The 18679-nt window shown below is 39.4% G+C and overlaps 1 protein-coding gene across 3 annotated transcripts in view; it reads right to left on the bottom strand.

Moving 5' to 3' along the window:
* LOC112912693 (uncharacterized) overlaps positions 1–18679 on the bottom strand; it is a 137812-nt gene that overhangs the window by 99968 nt on the left and 19165 nt on the right. The gene's annotated exons all lie outside the window — the stretch shown is intronic.

Below are 18679 nucleotides of genomic sequence, written 5' to 3'. Positions count from 1 at the left end.
AAAACTAAAAAACAAAACAACTTTCCCAATCCCCATAAGTGATTAGATTTTCTACTATGTATTCAAGGTCAAGTATATAGGAAAAGTTTTCTTTTTCCAAAATAACTGTAAGCAGACAAGTTCCCACATGGTGGAAACAGAAAATATTTAGATGCTGTGATCTGCTAGATGAGAGAACCACAGGAAGCATGTGCATTTAATTGAGAAGTTCACTGTCCCCAACATATAATTATCTGTTCACCCTTAGTCTCCTAAACTTTAAAAAAAGTTAGCCACAGAAACAAGGAAGGATGCAAAAGGCTTGAGAAAAATTTTCCAAGAAGAGTGAAAGTAAAAGTGAAGGAGACATGCCATGAACTTATATTAAAAATCACTGGACATGATTTATACAATTGATGCAAATAGGAAAAGTCTATTTGACATATTTGTTCTCTAAAAGTGCGTATTTTAATAATGTTGATGCAAGAAGAGGCACAAATTCTGAACTGAAGATTCATGCCATTTAGGCTATTCAAAATTTCCCAAACCATAAAAAAATTCTCAAATATATATTTAACAAATCTCATATATGCCTTGATGTCCAAAGTTATTAAATATAGTTTTAGCAAATTTAAGAGTTTCTAGTGAGGTTAAGTGAATCTTATACTAGGACTACAATATTTTTTCATTACTAGAAAATATCACTTCTAAAGTCATAAAAATAAGATATGAACACCAAATAATCAACCTAATCAAAGAAATGTCACTGACTTCCAATGCTAGTTTAACTCTTGAGAAATATATCAATTCTCTGTAAAGTCAAAAAGAACACTAGGAAATCCTAACACCTATATTATTTAGCACCTTGAGGTATTAGTAAAGAATTAACCACTAGAAAATCATCTCTGTTTAAAGAGTATGGCCAAAAAATAAAAAATAAAAAAAAATAAAGAGTATGGCCAAAGAATCAATGGGCAAATATTGTAAGAAAATTGGACAAAATATTATAAATACTATGACAAGCATATAGTACATAGTTTATGCACATTCTAAGCACCCAGAAGATATTTTAGAAATGAGGCTGCAGTTTAAAATAGGAGCAAATCTAACAAGACATGTGGAAAGTGTATATTAATAAAAATTATTGCACACTACCTATATAGGAAGTACAGATTTAAAGAAAAGAAAAATTTCCTTGGGTAGAATAATAAATCTTACATAGAAGCACACATAAATACACATGTATATTATACAGAAGAATAAAAAGCAGTAACCTTTCGGAGTTATAAATATACATGTATATTATACAGAAGAATAAAAAGTAGTCACTTTTAGGAGTTATTTACAATACATATGCACAAAGATAATAGCAAAAGGAAGTTGCCAACAATAATCATACAAAATAACCGTAAGAGACTGCAAGACCACAATGAGATACCACCTCACATCTAAAACATACACACACGAAAACAGCAACTGTTGGTAAGGGTATGGAGAAATTGGAGCCCTGTGCATTGTTTATAGGAATATAAGTTGGTACTGCTGCTATAGAAAACAGTATTGATACCCAAAATAATTGAAAGCAGTCTCAAAGAGCTATTTGTAAACCTATGTTCTTAGCAGTATTATTCACAACAGCCAAAAGGTGGGAAAAAATTCAAGTGTCTGTCATCATTACATTAATTGGATATTCTGATACATACTTACAATAATTATTACTGATTACTGAGCCTTAAAGGAAGAAATTCTGACACATGCCACAACTTGGATGAAGCTTGAAGACATTAAGCCAAGAGAAATAAGCCAGCCACGAAAATCATTCTACTTATATGAGATACCTAGAATAATCAAATTAACGGAGGTAGTAAATAGAATGGTGGTTGACAGGGACTGGAGAGAATAGGAAAGGAGTTATTGTTGATGGGTACAGAGTTACAGTTTTTTTAATGATTCAGTTCAGCCATTTCTATGAGTCAAATAATTTCTTAATGTTTTAAAAATATGTATCCTTGGGCAGCCCGGGTGGCTCAGCGGTTTAGCGCTGCCTCAGCCCAGGGTCTGATCCTGGAGACCTGGGATCAAGTCCCACGTCAGGCTCCCTGCCATGGAGCCTGCTTCTCCTTCTGCCCGTGTCTCTGCCTCTCTGCGTCTCTCATTAATAAATAAATGCTCAAGGATTACAGTTCTTAAATCAATCTCTTCAGTTCACCTAGACTAACTTCTCAGGATTATTGAAAGGTGCCTGCAATACACCTGCGCCGGGCAGCCCAGGTGGTTTAACGGTTTAGCACCACCTTCAGCCCAGGGCCTGATACTGGAGACCCAGGATCGAGTCCCGCGTCGGGCTCCCTGCATGGAGCCTGCTTCTCCCTCTGCCTGTGTCTCTGCCTGTTTCTCGAATAAATAAATAAAACCTTTAAAAAAAATACATCTGTGCCTGTAATAATGAGTAAGATCGATCTCTTAGAATCATGTAATCCTACATACAAAAACAGTTTGAGTGACAGTTTCTGAAATAGAAATATTTTTCTCTAATTATGGGTTAGGATGCACATAAGGGAGACATTGATTCTGTCTCTACTGGAACATCTGTTTTCAGATTATTAGAGAGACTTGAAAATAGAATTTAGGGGGAAAGTATTTAAAAAACACTGTGTTGTATGTTGCATAGAGAAGTTTCCAAGTTCAAATGCATTAAGAGATTTTCTCTGGTTTAAAAATATTTTGGTATCAAAATTAAGCTCAGCATGTATTTCTCTACAACTTTCTTTCTTTTTTTTTTAACTTTATTTACTCATGAGAGACACAGAGATATAGGCAGAAAGAGAAGCAGGCTCCCCATAGGGAGCCCGATGTAGGACCCAATCCCGGGACTCAGGACCACGCCCAGGATGGAAGGCAGATGCTCAACCCCTGAGCCACCTAGGCGTCCCTCTCTACAACTTTCTACCATGTACAAGATTTCACACATCTCATTTTGTAATAGTTTTATTTAACTCAGATGTGAATAGAGGAACAGGTAATCTGATAATGCTCATAACTTCATTTTTTTTTAAATTTTTTAAAAAGATTTTTTTTTATTTATTCATGAGAATATACACAGAGAGAGAGGCAGAGACACAGGCAGAAGCAGGCTCCATGCAGGGAGCCCGATGTGGGACTCGATCCCGGGTCCCCAGGATCACGCCCTGGGCTGAAGGCGGCACTAAACCACTGAGCCACCTGGGCTGCCCCATAACTTGATTTCTATACAATATTGTTTCAGAGACTAAAGTTTCATGCCTCACAGTTAGGGTATCGCATTGTTTCATAATGTGATATTATTGTTCATTTACTATGATATCTAACATTGCACTGTGACCCTGGCACACAAGCAAAGAAGTCTTGTCTAATAATTGAGTCAATCTGTTTTCATGAAATCCAAGTTGGTCATGGGGCAGACTCTACTGTTATATATATCAATAGTTCACCTAACTTAAGAACTCCAAATCTCTATTCATAGTTGATACTGACCTATAGAAAATATTTCTGCATAGGAGCACCTGGGTGGCTCAGTGGTTAAATGTCTGCCTTTGGCTCAGGTCGTGATCCTGGGGTCCTGGGATTGAGTCCCACATCAGGCTCCCTACAGGGAGCCTGCTTCTCCCTCTGCCTATTTCTCTACCCCTCTCTCTGTCTCTCATGAATAAATAAAAATAAAATCTTAAAAAAATTTTCTGCATAAAAACTTGTGAAAACAAGAAATTATTTAAAACACTATCAACCTAAAATAAAATGTCTGTCTAAAAAACAGAACTAAACACAGCTCAGAATTATTTGAAAAGCCAGTTCTTATTAGTACAGCACAACAGTTAAGAATTGTGTTAAAAAAAAAAAAAAAAAGAATTGTGTTTACTACAATCCCAGCCACTCTGCCCCTAAGCAGTGTGTGCATTTTCACAAATGGGCTAAACATTGTGTATCTACTTTCATTTTTATCTGCAAATAAAACCATGTGTGTACCTGTATCTGAGAGCTATAAAGATTTTTAAAATACTTGTGGAGTATTTCATAATAGTCATTCATACAAATTGTTAAAGGTTACCGTTGTTAAGGAATGGGACCCTCTTAACAGAAGAACCTAAATTTTAGTATATTTCTTAAGTAGGAAATAGTAGTAAATGAAAAATATTGGTTTTTCAGCTGACATGTCCACATAACTCCTGTCTCTTACATCCATGCAAGGATTTCTGGCCATAAAGAGGAATATCAGTCATCTGGAAACCAGCACTATGGTCTCCAGACACTTCACAACAGGAATATTTCTAACTATACTATAGTTCGAATTCTGGAGAATCTCTCTCTTCTTTACCATTAATAGACTTTTTTTCCCCCCTAGGTGCAGGTTAAGGTCTACAGATCTGTTTTTCAAATACCTGACTATAACCAATTCCTTGGTTATTCTTTCTAAAAGAGTCATTCAGGGATGCCTGGGTGGCTCAGTGGTTGAGCATCTGCCTTCAGCTCAGGACATGATCCGGGGGCCCTGGGATGGAGTCCCACACTGCGCTCCCTAAAGGGAGCCTGCTTCTCACTCTGCCTAAGTCTCTGCCTCTCTCCATGTGTCTCTCATGAATAAATAAAATAAAAAAATAAAAAATAAAAAGTCACTCAGACAATGGAAAGTTTGGGGATGAAAGATTTTAATGGTTTTGGATATAAACTTGTGTTCTACATTCGCAAAATGGGCAAAGGCCTCTTGAGTGTCTTTCAGGCAATCGTAGTCAGTCCCTACAACTACAGGTAGGCAGAGTTTAAGGAGAAGTCTCCTGAGCACACTGAATTCTATATGTTCCTTAACAGCTATTCATGCTGTTAAATTTTATTTTTCATATATGACTGGCAAATTGAGCAGCAAAAACATCACAAAGAAGAAAGATTTGGATACTGTTCTGCTACAGTTCAAGGAGAAATCACAATGCCAATATTTGTACATGGCTATTATTTCCTGATGTTTTACCTTTGGGGCTCATGATGTGGAGCAGCGGCTTCATGATTTTCATGCTGTCCAGGCAAAAGAAAGTCAAACACATTCAGAGAAATAGTGTTTTCCCCAGATCTTTCCCAGAGACCAGAGCTACCCAGAGCATCCCTGTCCTGCTAAGCACCTTTATATCATTGTACACTGTTTCCTCCATGTGTGTATTGTTCTTGTTAATGATCCCAACTGGTTGATAGTGAGTTATTTCTGCACTATTTGCTGCAAGTTTCCCACTGTCTGCTCCTTTCTTCTCATGAGTCATGACTCCAGTCTATCTGGGCTCTGCTGGGACAGGATACGGAATGCCAATCCCCTAATACAATCAGAGAGATGTACATTCTGTTTTATATAATGTTCAGATGTTTATTCATTTATCTCCCACTGAGTCCTAGGTTCTAGCTTTGAACACATTAAAGCTAGCTATATTGATCAAGACAGACTAGCTTTACCTCAAAAAGTAAGCCGTAATAGCAGTTCTGATGGAAATGTTATTTATTACAGACTTGTATAATTCAGATTTTATTAATGTTTAGCATGGAAAAGTTCAGTCTTATGCGTTCATAAAACATTAGGTCCTACAACAATCTGGAAAATATAGAGAAATACTTGAGCACTATAACTTTCAATGTAACAAATGAAAGTTTTCCCAATGTTAACTAGGTATGAGAATTTAAGACAATTCTATCAATAAAAAGGCATATATGAGATGGTCATTCAAGCAACTGAAGAAAACAACGGAGCCATGGAACAAAGACATAAGTAGGCTGGGGTTTGGCTGGATGGCAAATTCAGAAGTGCCTACCACAGAATGGTGGGTCAACAAGTTTTGCACAATCTATCTATACTCAATCTTAGCCAAAAGGTTGAAAAGTGATTGCACAATCCATCTTAGAGAGAGGTTATTCATTTGAAATATAAAGTTATGATAAAATATTATTAGGTATTTAAATTATACTCATAAAAAATGGCCATATATATCAAAGGAGAACACACAAAAATGTGCTTGCTGATCTTTCAAAGATATCCAATTACTACCAAAAATGTACAAGTGCACAGTCATGGATCAAATGGCATAATTCAGGGATCTATAAAAGGTAATTTTTGGGGATCCCTGGGTGGCTCAGTGGTTTAGCACCTGCCTACAGCCCAGGGTATGATCCTGGAGACCCAGGATCGAGTCTCATGTCGGGCTCCCTGCATGGAGCCTGCTTCTCCCTCTGCCTGTGTCTCTGCCTCTCTCTCTCTTTCTCTGTGTCTCTCATGAATAAATAAATAAAATCCTAAAAAAAAAAAAAAAGGTACCCCCCCCCCCCCATTTAGTGATATGTCAATTGACCATGGTCGTTTTATGACTTCCTGGGTTTCATCCTCATGGTCTTCAAACTAATAAAGGTTATAATGAAGTTTGTCATTAAACCTGGAATAGGTTCTAAATAGCCATTTAACTAGAAGACATTTTGTTTATGGGGAGCTTGTGACTTGTGGAATTCTATGGGAGTATAATGGATATCCCTTCAATCCTAGGAAATATTTTAATACTGCTCTCTCTATAATAACATAATAAACCTGAATCAAATATAGGCACTCAAAAAAGACAGAAAATTTAATTTCACATAATGATAATCATTTATGTCATTATTACAAGTATACATGAACATATATATGTGTATAGATCTGTATATATATATATATGTATTATATATATTTATATCATCCAGTGCCATAAAGGAAAAACACAAAATGAGTTTGGAGACATACAAAGCCAAATTAAATTACAAAGTTTCAATCATAAGGTCATACACCTCTGAACAGATTGTTAGGATTTGCAAAGTAACGCCATCCTTTCCATCATCCCTGGAAAGCAAAAGGCTTCTCATACAAAGGGGAGCAGACCATGCTGAGGATGACATATGAGGGGTAAGCAAAAAGCTTGTGTGTTTTACTGGATTCTATATTTCCCTGATAAATTCTTCTGCTGCAACCTGAGTTCTTTCCTCATTTTCCAACCACATACTTGTGCCATAATTCTTCAACAGAGAAAAGTAATCATACAAACATTCTGAGTGGGAATTTCAGTACCAATACAATGAATATGAAATGACAATTTGTTATGCTGATTTGTACAATTCCATGAAAATCAGTTTGGAAATTAAATAATATGGACATTTGGTAGGAAAATATAATCTAACAATATTGATCCTAGGATTAATAGCAATTCTAAACAGAATATCCATGATAACTGTGAATGTTACAAAAGAGCCTCTCACAAAAATGAACTAGGAAAAAATGGTTTAATAATCAGGGGGAAAAAAGCTGATTCTGCTATTTTAAAAAATATCATTAAGTCATTTCTACTGAGTTTAAGAGCACTGAATGGTGCTCTTAACGTGGGTTCTCATATTTCTGTAATAGGCTTTAGTTCTACTTACTGAAATTGAAGAAATAACCTTCAATCCTTTCAAATTTCAAGGAAACATATCTACATTTGATCCCTGTCTCCTTCCCAAAGTCACCACAATTGCCAAAGCATGGATTAGAGCCATAATAGGAAACAATTTATATTCTATACACACAAACAGAGACCACATCTACACACAGGTACAAACACAAGCCTGAATTAACATTCAAATACATTATCACATATACTCACACACAGTCACTTGCATACTCACACAATCCACATTCACAAACACCAATGCAGAAACACCACATACAGACTCCTTCTCAACATACCCATAATGAAACATACTTATGATGACAAACTCAGAGTCACGCTCAGGTTCACAAAAATCTCATCCAATCACATGATAGAAGTGTTTGTATATGGAAAAAAATAGGATTAACTACAGTCCCCTGGATGTCCAAAAACAAAAGCTCTTTCCACTCTTTATACTCCAACATAGCAGAACTCCACAAGGACCATATTCACGGTGTGCCACTGAAAGAGTAAGGAGCAGTGCCACTTTAGGTTGAAGTACATGACATGAATACAAGTAGTGATATGGGGTGGGGGTAAGAATGAGGGGCACAGGGATAAATGGAGCTGCAGAGAATCTCAGGGCTTGGGGTAACAGAGCCACAGAATAAGAGAGGACAGGAAGTATGTTAGTTTCCAAGGGCTGCTGTAACAAATTACCATAACTAGGTGGCTTAACAAACCAAAAAATTAGTGTCTCACAGTTCTGGAGGTTCTTAGATATCTGAAGTCAAGCTGTTGGCAGAAGTCAAGCTGTTGGCAGGGCTACACTTCATTTCAAGAATGGAGTCTTCCATCTTTCTAACTTCTAGAGACTGTCAGGTATCCTTGGCCTTCCTCGGCTAAGTAGATGCATTACTCAGTCTCGCCTTCATCGTCACACACTGTTCTGTGTGTGTGTCTAAACTTCTCTGTTATAGGACACCAGCCACTGAATTCAGGCTTACTCAAATCCAGTATGACTTCGTATCCACTTAGTCACATCTGGAAAGATACTACTTGCCCAATAAGGTATAATTACAGGTACTGTGAATTAGGACTTGAGCATATTTGAGGCACACTATGTAACCCACAACAGGACTAAAGGGCACTAGGCAGTTAAATGTCACTGAGAGATTAAAGTGCACTACAGGTTTTAAGGTTGGGGGTGGGTATATGCAGGAGCATTAAAGATACGAGGCATATGTGTGTTGAAGGAATAAGAGGGTGATGGAAATCATGAGAAGGAAGGGGATAATGGATGAAGAATTAACTGGCAAAAGGGAGTTCAAAGGCAAGGCTGGGTCAAAGGCATGCAAACCTTATTGCCCATGAAGGGTTAAAGAACAAAGGGGCAGAAGGGGGATGGCTGCTTATGAATGCAATCCTGGGGGTATTCAGTGGTCTAACCAGAGATGAATGGTGGGAAGAAAAGATCAGGCCTGAGGAATATAATGGGCACAGGGATTTAACGTGGGTAGAGAGGGATCATTGGAGCTGGGAGAACAATGGGAATCAGTAGGCTTAAGGGCCCATGAGAAAGAGGGAGTATAGGGTTGGGGGTAATGGGTACAGGGTCATAAGAAAACTAAGGACTCCTGATAAATAATGGCAGTGAACATAAAAGACACAATAAATGTGCTGAAGTCACGGGATGGGGGGGAAGATAAATGGCAGTGGAGAAGGAGGAAAGATCGAAGGATGGAAGATTTGGGGGCAACAGAAGGGGAGGAAGTTTAAGTTGAGGCCTCTAGGATCAGGCATAAAGTAGTTTATTGGTATAGAGGTCTAAAATGCACACGATGGACTAGAAGAGCTATGAAGAAGACTAGAGGGTCATTTGCAGGGCAAGCCTGAGGTCTCATAGATATCTAAAGTTAGGAGGGTGAAGATATTGAGGTCACAATGGGGGATAGAGAGGAGGGGTGGAGCTGGACCACCCATGTGTGTGTGTGTGTGTTAATTGAAGTTGTAGGGGTTCAAATGGAGGCTACTAATTCATTTTCCTACTCATTTAATTCTCTGATTTGCACTTGATTCACAATTGTCAACAATTTCTAATTTCAGCCCATGAGGCAATAACCTTACTTATATAAAATACCCAGAAACCCGTCCAATTGAATATACAGTAAAGGACCATAGGTCAAATTTTGAGAAAACAATGAGAGTCAGTATTTTCTCTCTTCTTTCAGGATAACCATGCATAAGATGTGACCATGGAGGGGGTCACATGGGAACCATTAGAAGAAAATGGTTTTTACCAACAACCTGAATGATCCTGGAAGTGACTGCTGACCCAGAGGTTCTGAGAAGATTCAATGTCTCATGAAACATTGATTTTAGCATTATAGGCCCTAACCAGAAAGTCCAGCCAAACCCACGGAAATTCAGATATATAAACAAAATATGTTTTTGTTATCTCCTATCTCCTGCAATTGGTTATGGAAGTGATAGAAAAAAAACTAGAAATGGACATATCATTAATTTTAAACTAAAAAAAATTAAATATAAATTTATAAAATATTTAAAGTAAAAATCCGCATTAAATTACCCCTAATCAATAATAGTTTGATGTTCAGTAATAATAACTTGTCAGGTTTAGGTGGATCCTCCCTCTTATGCAACTTCAAAGTATAACACACACAGGCACTAAAATATTTTATACCTGGTTCAATGTTTACATAAATATTTCATATCAAACTTAATGTCGATCAAATTGCTCTCCTTGGGATCCCTGGGTGGCGCAGCGGTTTAGCGCCTGCCTTTGGCCCAGGGCGCGATCCTGGAGACCCGGGATCGAATCCCACGTCGGGCTCCTGGTGCATGGAGCCTGCTTCTCCCTCTGCCTATGTCTCTGCGCCTCTCTCTCTCTCTCTCTCTCTCTGTGTGTGTGTGTGTGTGACTATCATAAATAAATAAAAATAAAAATAAACAAATTGCTCTCCTTAAACAACGCTACATGGAGGTGGCATTTTTACACCTAGAAATTGATCTGCAGCAACACAAAAAACACATCATATCCCACAATAATTGTAAATGTAACAACCTTGTTGAAATACTCTTGTTTATACAATTACATAGTTGAATGTTATCTATCTTCTGCTATTACATACATCATGAAATGTGGATCTTTGATTCGTACACATGTGACTTACCGGGTGGTTCTGGGACATGAGATTGTTGCACCATCATGACTGTGCATTCTTACAGTAGATGGAAAAATGCTGAACTACCCTTGCAAATGGGTTTAAAAACCTTTAATATTCTGGGACACCTGGGTGACTCAGCAGTTAAGTGTCTGCCTTTGGCGCAGGGTGTGATCCTAGAGTCCTGGGATTCAGTCCCACATAGGGCTCCCTGCATGGTGCCTGTTTCTCCTCCCTCTGCCTGTCTCTGCCTCTCTCTCTGTGTGTGTCTCTCATGAATAAATAAAGAAAATCTTAAAAAAAAAAAAAAAAAAAAAAACCTTTAATCCCTACCAACTGTGTTTCCACTGTTAAAGAAATTAAACAGAAAAGCCATTAGACTCAACTGGCTCTAATGGCCTAGGTAGCCTCAGTAAGCAAACCACAGCTTAATTCACAGTCACTGCACTGGAATGGAAGAAAATGAACTTATAAACAGATAATTAGGGGATGCCTGGCTGGCTCAGCAGTTGAACATCTGCCTTCAGCTCAGGGTGTGATCCTGGGATCTGGGATTGAGTCCCACATCCAGCTCCTTGCAGGAGGCCTGCTTCTCCCTTTGCCTGTGTCTCTGCCTCTGTGTATGTCTCTCATGAATAAATAAATAAAATCTTTAAAAAAACAACAATAGGTAATTACAGTCAACTAGGCCTTCCAAAAATAAGTCAACTGCCTAAGGTATATCCAATGAGACGCTGTCTTTGCTTTGCTTCCATATCTTCTCTGTAAAAACCTTACTGCTGGGCAGCCCAGGTGGCTCAGGGGTTTGGTGCTGCCTTCAGCCCAGGGCGTGATGCTGGAGACCTGGGATCGAGTCCCACATCGGGCTCCCTGCATGGAGCCTGCTTCTCCCTCTGCCTGTGTCTCTGCTTCTCTCTGTCTCTCATGAATAAATAAATAAAATATTACAAAAAAAAAAAAACCTTACTGCTATCTCCTACAGGTGGAGCATACCTAACCATTTGAATATACAGATTAACTGGCCAAATTAATTCTTAAAAATCTGAATGTACATCATTAGTTCATCTTTTAATACTACCTACCACCTTTCATTTTGAATGCTTTACTGATCTGACCTTATAGACATCTTGCCCACTCGCAATGTGTAAGAAGACTCAGTAAGCCGTTTTTCCCTGTGCCACTCCACCCGCTTGTGCACATGCGCACAACACACCAACACGATTGCTGTCAACTTGCTCAGATTTCACTCTTGATAATGGCTCCACAAAGCTCCTGTGCAGATAGTTTCCTACCATGTGCTGCACATGTGCACAGAGGACTTCTGGCAGAGATGCCTTCTGGGTCTCGGAGGGCATTGCTGTTCTCAAAGCCAAATTCTGCAGTCATACTGCAGGTTTCCTTCCTTCACCAGCCCAGGTTCTCCAGAGCACCAGCTCTGAATCCCATCTTAACCAAACCCACACACTTAAGTTCACAGTTTAGGCAATCTAGGACCAGAGTCGATGGATGGACCAGTCCTCCCTTTGACTAATGCTATTATCATACCCAGAGTTTCTGATGCCCTCTCCCGTTTCTGTCTTCCTAGTGCCAAAGCCACACATGCACAGAGAACACAGGTGAACACCTGAAGAACAGGAATCCCACACATCCACAATGCAGGGGACCTCAGAGCAGACGGGGGATCTGGGACCAGCCATCCCGTGTCACTGTGCATTTAATATAAATGCACAAGGCACCCATCAATCCCATCTTATAATCACGCTGGACTTCTGTTTCATAGTTCGGGCTTAGCATTGTGGGCACAGAGCTCAGCTGCCCATAATTTTCATCCAGATACATCCTTGTATCAAAATGGAGTATGCAGAGCCTAAGAGAGAACTGTCAGTTCAAATTCTGTCGAAAATGACCTCAGATTACAAAACTGCCCCCCACAGCTCCATCACAGCCCCTGACCCTCCCTTCTCAGAACAGCTCAGGGAACAGAGTTCCTGCCAGCTCCACCTCCTAGGTGGCCTGAGTTGGCATTCACACTTTTCTGAGGCTCAGACTCAGTTAAAGGTGAACAAAGGACTTAAAATTTGGTGAGTCAGTTTCACCTTTCTTGTTAAAACAAAACTTCCAAAGTAACAGGTAGCATCCCATCTTCCATTACTGGGGTGTCCACTGGTAGTCCATACGTAAAAAATGAACAAAATACACATATACAAATGAATGAACCATCAAATTTCCCTCAGAACCTCTAATCTACCCTTTATCTGCCAGTGTAATGTCTGTATTTCTGCCATTAAATCCAACACAATTTTTATGATTACTGATAATGAAAAGGGAGAGCATCTCTACTCCCAGGAAGGCAAACTCAGTATCCTAATCTTCCTGGGAAAAATGGACACATAATACCCAATTCCCAGGGTATTTCAAAGATTAACTCAGATAATGTATTTATGACATCCAGCACAACGTCCTGGACACAATGCATCCTCAAATACCTGTGAGCATGTAGTAGATACTCAGTAAACACTAAACCCATAAAGGAGTACAATTTTTTTCCCCTAAAAACAGCCTATTTAAACTTCCCAAACTGGGATCCCTGGGTGGCGCAGCGGTTTGGCACCTGCCTTTGGCCCAGGGCGCGATCCTGGAGACCCGGGATCGAGTCCCACGTCGGGCTCCTGGTGCATGGAGCCTGTTTCTCCCTCTGCCTGTGTCTCTGCCTCTCTCTCTCTCTCTCTCTCTCTATCATGAATAAATAATAATAAAAAAATAAAAATAAAATAAATAAACTTCCCAAACTGCAGCAAGTGAGTAGAGTAGCTGTTAGTGATCTTTACTGGGAATAAGCAGTGTATGTGTTCAGATAGGATGCTGATATAATAGGACAGCTTTCTCTCGCTTAGGGCTACTGGAAATAAAATCAACCTCAACGGCTGTTAAAAATACCAATTAATGAGGGATGCCTGGGTGGCTCAGCCGTTGAGCGCCTATCTTTGGCCCAGGGCCAAAGATCCTGGAGTCCCAGGATTGAGTTCTGCATCAGGATCCCTGCATGGAGCCTGCTTCTCTCTCTGCCTATGTTTCTGTGTGTCTCTCACAAATAAATAAAATCTTCAAAAAAATCAGTGAGCCTATCTCAGATCTAGGAAATCAAAGTCTCTGAGTGTGGGAATCCAGACTGCTTTTAATGGGAACCTCAAGAGATTCCTATGTTCATGAAATTCTGACAAGCAATGTTTAGCAAAGTCATTCTCACTTTTGGCTTCCCATTGGAATCCCCTATGTAGTTTTCACAACTACCATCTCCAGTGTTCCAACACAAGATAAGGGCATTTGGTACTTGATGGGACCTAGCATCATTTAAATCTTCATGATGTGACCCGGGATACTCCACTGTGAGGCCAAAGTAAATACTGTGAGGCTCCCAGGTACATTTCTGAGGATGGAGTACAGGGTCTGGCCAATAGGGAAGCCTCCATGGGGAGGGTTGCTCTGCATAAAATTTGATAAGGGGGGGGTTAATCTAACCCATATTCCTGATGTTGTATCAGAATTTGTGTCTCCAGAAGACAAATACACCTCAAAATAAGAGAGGAATAAATCACATTGGGGCCATCACTTAGAAACTATATATATATATATAGACACACACACACGCACACACGCACACACACACACACACACAGATTTTCATATGCCCCCAGAAACAATGGAAGAACAATCAGATCATATAGACCCTCAGTGGCCATGGAGAGGCTTCCAACTCTCACTGTGAATGCCATGGAAGACACTGGAACAGAAGGTAAATCCTTAGAGGATGTAGGAGCTTGTAAAGAGTGAGATAGAAGATGTTCCTCTGTTACCACCTGAGAATTAAACCTAGGCTTCCATTCCAGAATCATTCCATTCAAACAGAGCTTCCCAAACCACATTTTAAGGTATAGTTTTCTCCTTTGACTTTTGGCTCTCACCTGTGTCATCTGTTTCATTTATTCTCACCATCTAACGGGTATGTGGCTACTGTCTCCTTTCTGTTTATGTACTTTCTTTTTCCAAACAAGGTGACCAGATTCAGCCTAGAGACAACAAAACCGGTTCATAAGAAAAAAAGAAAGAGGACTCTTGCTGGAAAACCTTCAATTTCAAATCCAACACTATGCTCAGTAGAAAGCACATTACAGAAGGTTATAGAAAATTATTTCTTCAAACACTGTTTCCTGATATACTCTTTAGAGATTTTTTATTCATGAGACACACACTGAGAGAAGCAGAGACATGGGCGGAGGGAGAAGCAGGCTCTGTGCAGGGAGCCCGATGTTGGACTTGATCCCCGGACTCTGGGATCACGCCTTGAGCCAAAGGCACTCAACTGCTGAGCCACCCAGGCATCCCTGATGCACTCTTTAGAATACTTAGGAAGCATTTTCAATTTTCAGTTCCTTAACTCCACTTTCAAGAACTGCTGAATCAAAAATGAGGAATAGATATTGGCAACAATATTCTATGCCATTTAATGAATTCTCAGTAATCTAGAGTGACAGAGAAACCCTAAAAAAGGGAAAGATTCATGATGTTTCACCTTAGCATTTCTTTCTTTTCACCAACAAATGCCTAGTTATTTCCTTGAAATGATTTCATCATTTGTACTGAGTTACACTATAGAATTTAAGATACTTGAACATACAGAAATTATACAATGCTGGTTTCCTTTTGCTGGAAATAAAAACAAAATAATAAAGAAGAGAACATACATGACATTTCAGGGAATAAAATGGAAAACTAGAGGATCAATGACTAATTTAGAACCTTTACCTACAGGGTAGCCCCGATGGCCCAGAGGTTTGGTGCCACCTTCAGGCCAGGGTATGATCCTGGAGACCCGGGATCGAGTCCCACGTCAGGCTCCCTGAATGGACCCTGCTTCTCCCTCTGCCTGTCTCTCTCTCTCTATCTCTCTCTGTCTCTCATGAATAAATAATTAAAATCTTTAAAAAAAAAATTTCAAGCTGAAATTTCTTATAGAGTTCCAGCAAAGCAGATTTAAAAGAACCTATATAACCAGTCACTATTCTTGCTGCACTTCTGTGAATAATTAGACCAAGTTTGTCAAAACTGGGCTTATTTTACAAGCACATTAGTCTTAATAGTCTTAATTTGACTAACTTTGGTAAAAATGAGGATGATTTTAGAGAGAAAAATTATATTTTACTAACACACTTTTGTGCATGGCAGATTCCAGTTCTGGTGTACTATTTTAAAATTTTTGTTGCTTGTCTATAAAACTGGGCTGGATCCTGAATTCTGGTTTCCTCAAGTATCTGGCTGTGACTCTTCAAACTAACTTTTCCAATTTTCTCCCATTCTTTGGACTTGGGATCACTGAGAACTAAAACTGCCCTTTTTCCTGCAAACTAGAAGACTCCAGGTCAACTTCAGAGAAATTTCCACAATAGCCCATGTTTACACAGTCTTCTTGCCTGTTACCACATGTACCACTCAGGAAGCTCACAGACACAGTCTAACTGCACAAGAGGAAAATCTCTCAGATGATCACTGCCTGTACTCACTCCATCTAAGAGACATTAAGCCTGACGTCTAGAAATCTTCCCATTGATGGCATTTAGGACTCAGACATTGATTGGGTTTACCATGTTTCAACCATTTACCTGTGTGTTTTGTTTGTTTTTTAAGTAGATTCCATGCCCATCACGGGACTCAAAATTAAAACCCTAAGATCAAGAGTGTCATGCTCTTCTGACTGAGCCAGCCAGGTAGGCACTCCTGGAATTCTTTAGATCAGAAATTTATGAATATCTTTTATAATTTCTAGAAACATATGCTTTTCAGAGTACAACTTTCAATAAAACATAAAATGTTTACTAACAGACTCAAATATCTTTAGTTTCTCTACAATAAGAAGCCAAAAGCAGATAAACCTATGTTTAGTAATTGTTTCATTATTTTACTTTATTTGGAAAAGACTTAGATGTCCAATGAGTTTCAGCCATTTTATCACTTAACTAGCAAAACTTCAAAGTTTTGGGTTACCAAAGGTTTTGGAAGCTATAAACCTTTTACCTATTCAACCTACTTGCTCTTAACAATTACCCATGAAAACGTCATAAGACAGACAAAATGAACCATTATTTCCATGACATGGATAGTAACAGAGATAAGACTAATATAACTAATAATTTTAGGTATAATAGAATTTTTTAAGACTATTTATTTGAGAGAAAGGGAGACAGAGCATAAGCAGGCAGGAGGGGACGAGTGAGAGGAGAAGCAGGGTCCCCACGGGGAGCCCAATGTAGGGCTCCATCCCAGGATCCCAATGGGTACATGCAGGATCAGGACCTGAGCCAAAGTCAGAGGCTTAACCAAGTGAGCCACCCAGGCACCCACAACATAATTTTTATATTTAATGCTGATAACTATAATGAAACAGCTATTTTAATTAAATCAACAAACTTGAATAGGCTTCAATACCAAATATGTTACATCTATGACTACTAAAAAAGTCAATTAATTTGTTCCCTATTGTCAGTTTTACCTTGGGGCTCTTGTGAGGAAATCTGAAGTGGGAGGTATAAGTCCAGGAGCGCCTCTGGGCCTATTCATGTTGATCTGAGAAGTGCTTCCATTTGAACCTCAAAAGGAGGTTTCTGTGAGGGTAGAATAGTAAGGGGAGGAGGTACAGAAGCTAAGGTTGTTGGAGGTGCTGGGGATGGTATAAAGGCCAACAATATGAGCAGCACCAGAAGGACGGGGAGGCAGAATCAAAGACCATGTTTAATTTGGGGCTAACATTCCCTATGTCTGTCTACTGTTTCTCCCTCTTGCAAAACAGGCTTTTTCTCAGGTTCCTTTTTGGCTTTCTGCACCATTCATTCAAAAATATGTCCAAATGGCCTTACTATGGAAACAGAAAGAACATTCCCCCTCTAACTAGGCAAAAGTTCAAAAAGAACACAGAAGAAAGAAAACTAAACTAAATGAAGCGCGGAGAGTATCTTATAGCACTCCTTCTTCCCCAAGAGCTGGGAGATTCACCAACTGAACCAAACAGCTTCTTAGAAAGCTAAAAGAGCCAAAATAAAACCCTGTACTTGAAGGCACCATATTAGGAGGAAGAAATCCAAGAGATCCACTAAGTGGCCATCTTTCTTCTAAGCATAACATGATAAGGTGGAGTTACAACAACAACAACAACAACAACAACAAAAAATCACTTTTTCTTGGTCTTGGTTTAATAACTAAAAGACAAAAATACGAAGAACCCTCCCTCCCAAAAGCCTCTCCCAAACCCCACCAATCAGCCGGTATTCTCCCTAGGAGGTTTGGGAGAGGACAGTTACCATTCCCCATTTTCATTCTCACACACACACACACACACACACACACACACACACACACAATTTCCAACAGAGATCTTCCCAAATGTATACCCTACATTCCCATTTATGCCACATCCGTTCCTTTTTCCAATGGTATCTTACAAATTACTATGGTCCCTGCCACAACCCAAGCTATGGAAGCCTGAACAAATGCATTACAAAAACCTGAAACAAATGGTTCACTAAAATCCAAAACAAGTGATTCAAAACCACACAACAGCAGGGAGCCAAAGAAGGGCAGAGTTCTATGTATACTTATTGAGGGAACTTACCAGGAGCCAAAACTTTAGGACCCACTACTTATAATTCCATTTTCTGTTTGACCAAATGTGGTTAAGGAGTCAATGGCAGTTCGGGGCACCTAACTGAAACTTGAAACAAAACAAGTTTCAGCAGCTGCAAGGGTCTGTTCTCATCCCTCAACCCAGGGTCAATTAGCCTCAAGTAGCTAGCTCTGATCCATTATTAGCTCAGGAAAGAAATGAGTGAGTTTTGGCATGCTGTTGTGGCCAACTGCTCCATCTGGACAATCTCAAGGGAGCTGGACAAATCAAAAGCACAGCCCTGGCTGGTTCAACAAAAATTGTAACCAAAGCTTAAGGTGCAAGAGCATCTGGCTCCAGAGGTCTCAAGCACAGTAGGTTTGGCCACTCACCATTAACAAAATCCAAAGGCAGAGAGACTAGTGGTG

The sequence above is a fragment of the Vulpes vulpes genome, chromosome 1 (assembly GCF_048418805.1).
Source record: "Vulpes vulpes isolate BD-2025 chromosome 1, VulVul3, whole genome shotgun sequence".
Lineage (NCBI taxonomy): Eukaryota > Metazoa > Chordata > Mammalia > Carnivora > Canidae > Vulpes > Vulpes vulpes.
The sequence above is the reverse complement of the archived record's forward strand: the minus strand, read 5'-3'. Positions and strand labels throughout refer to the sequence as shown.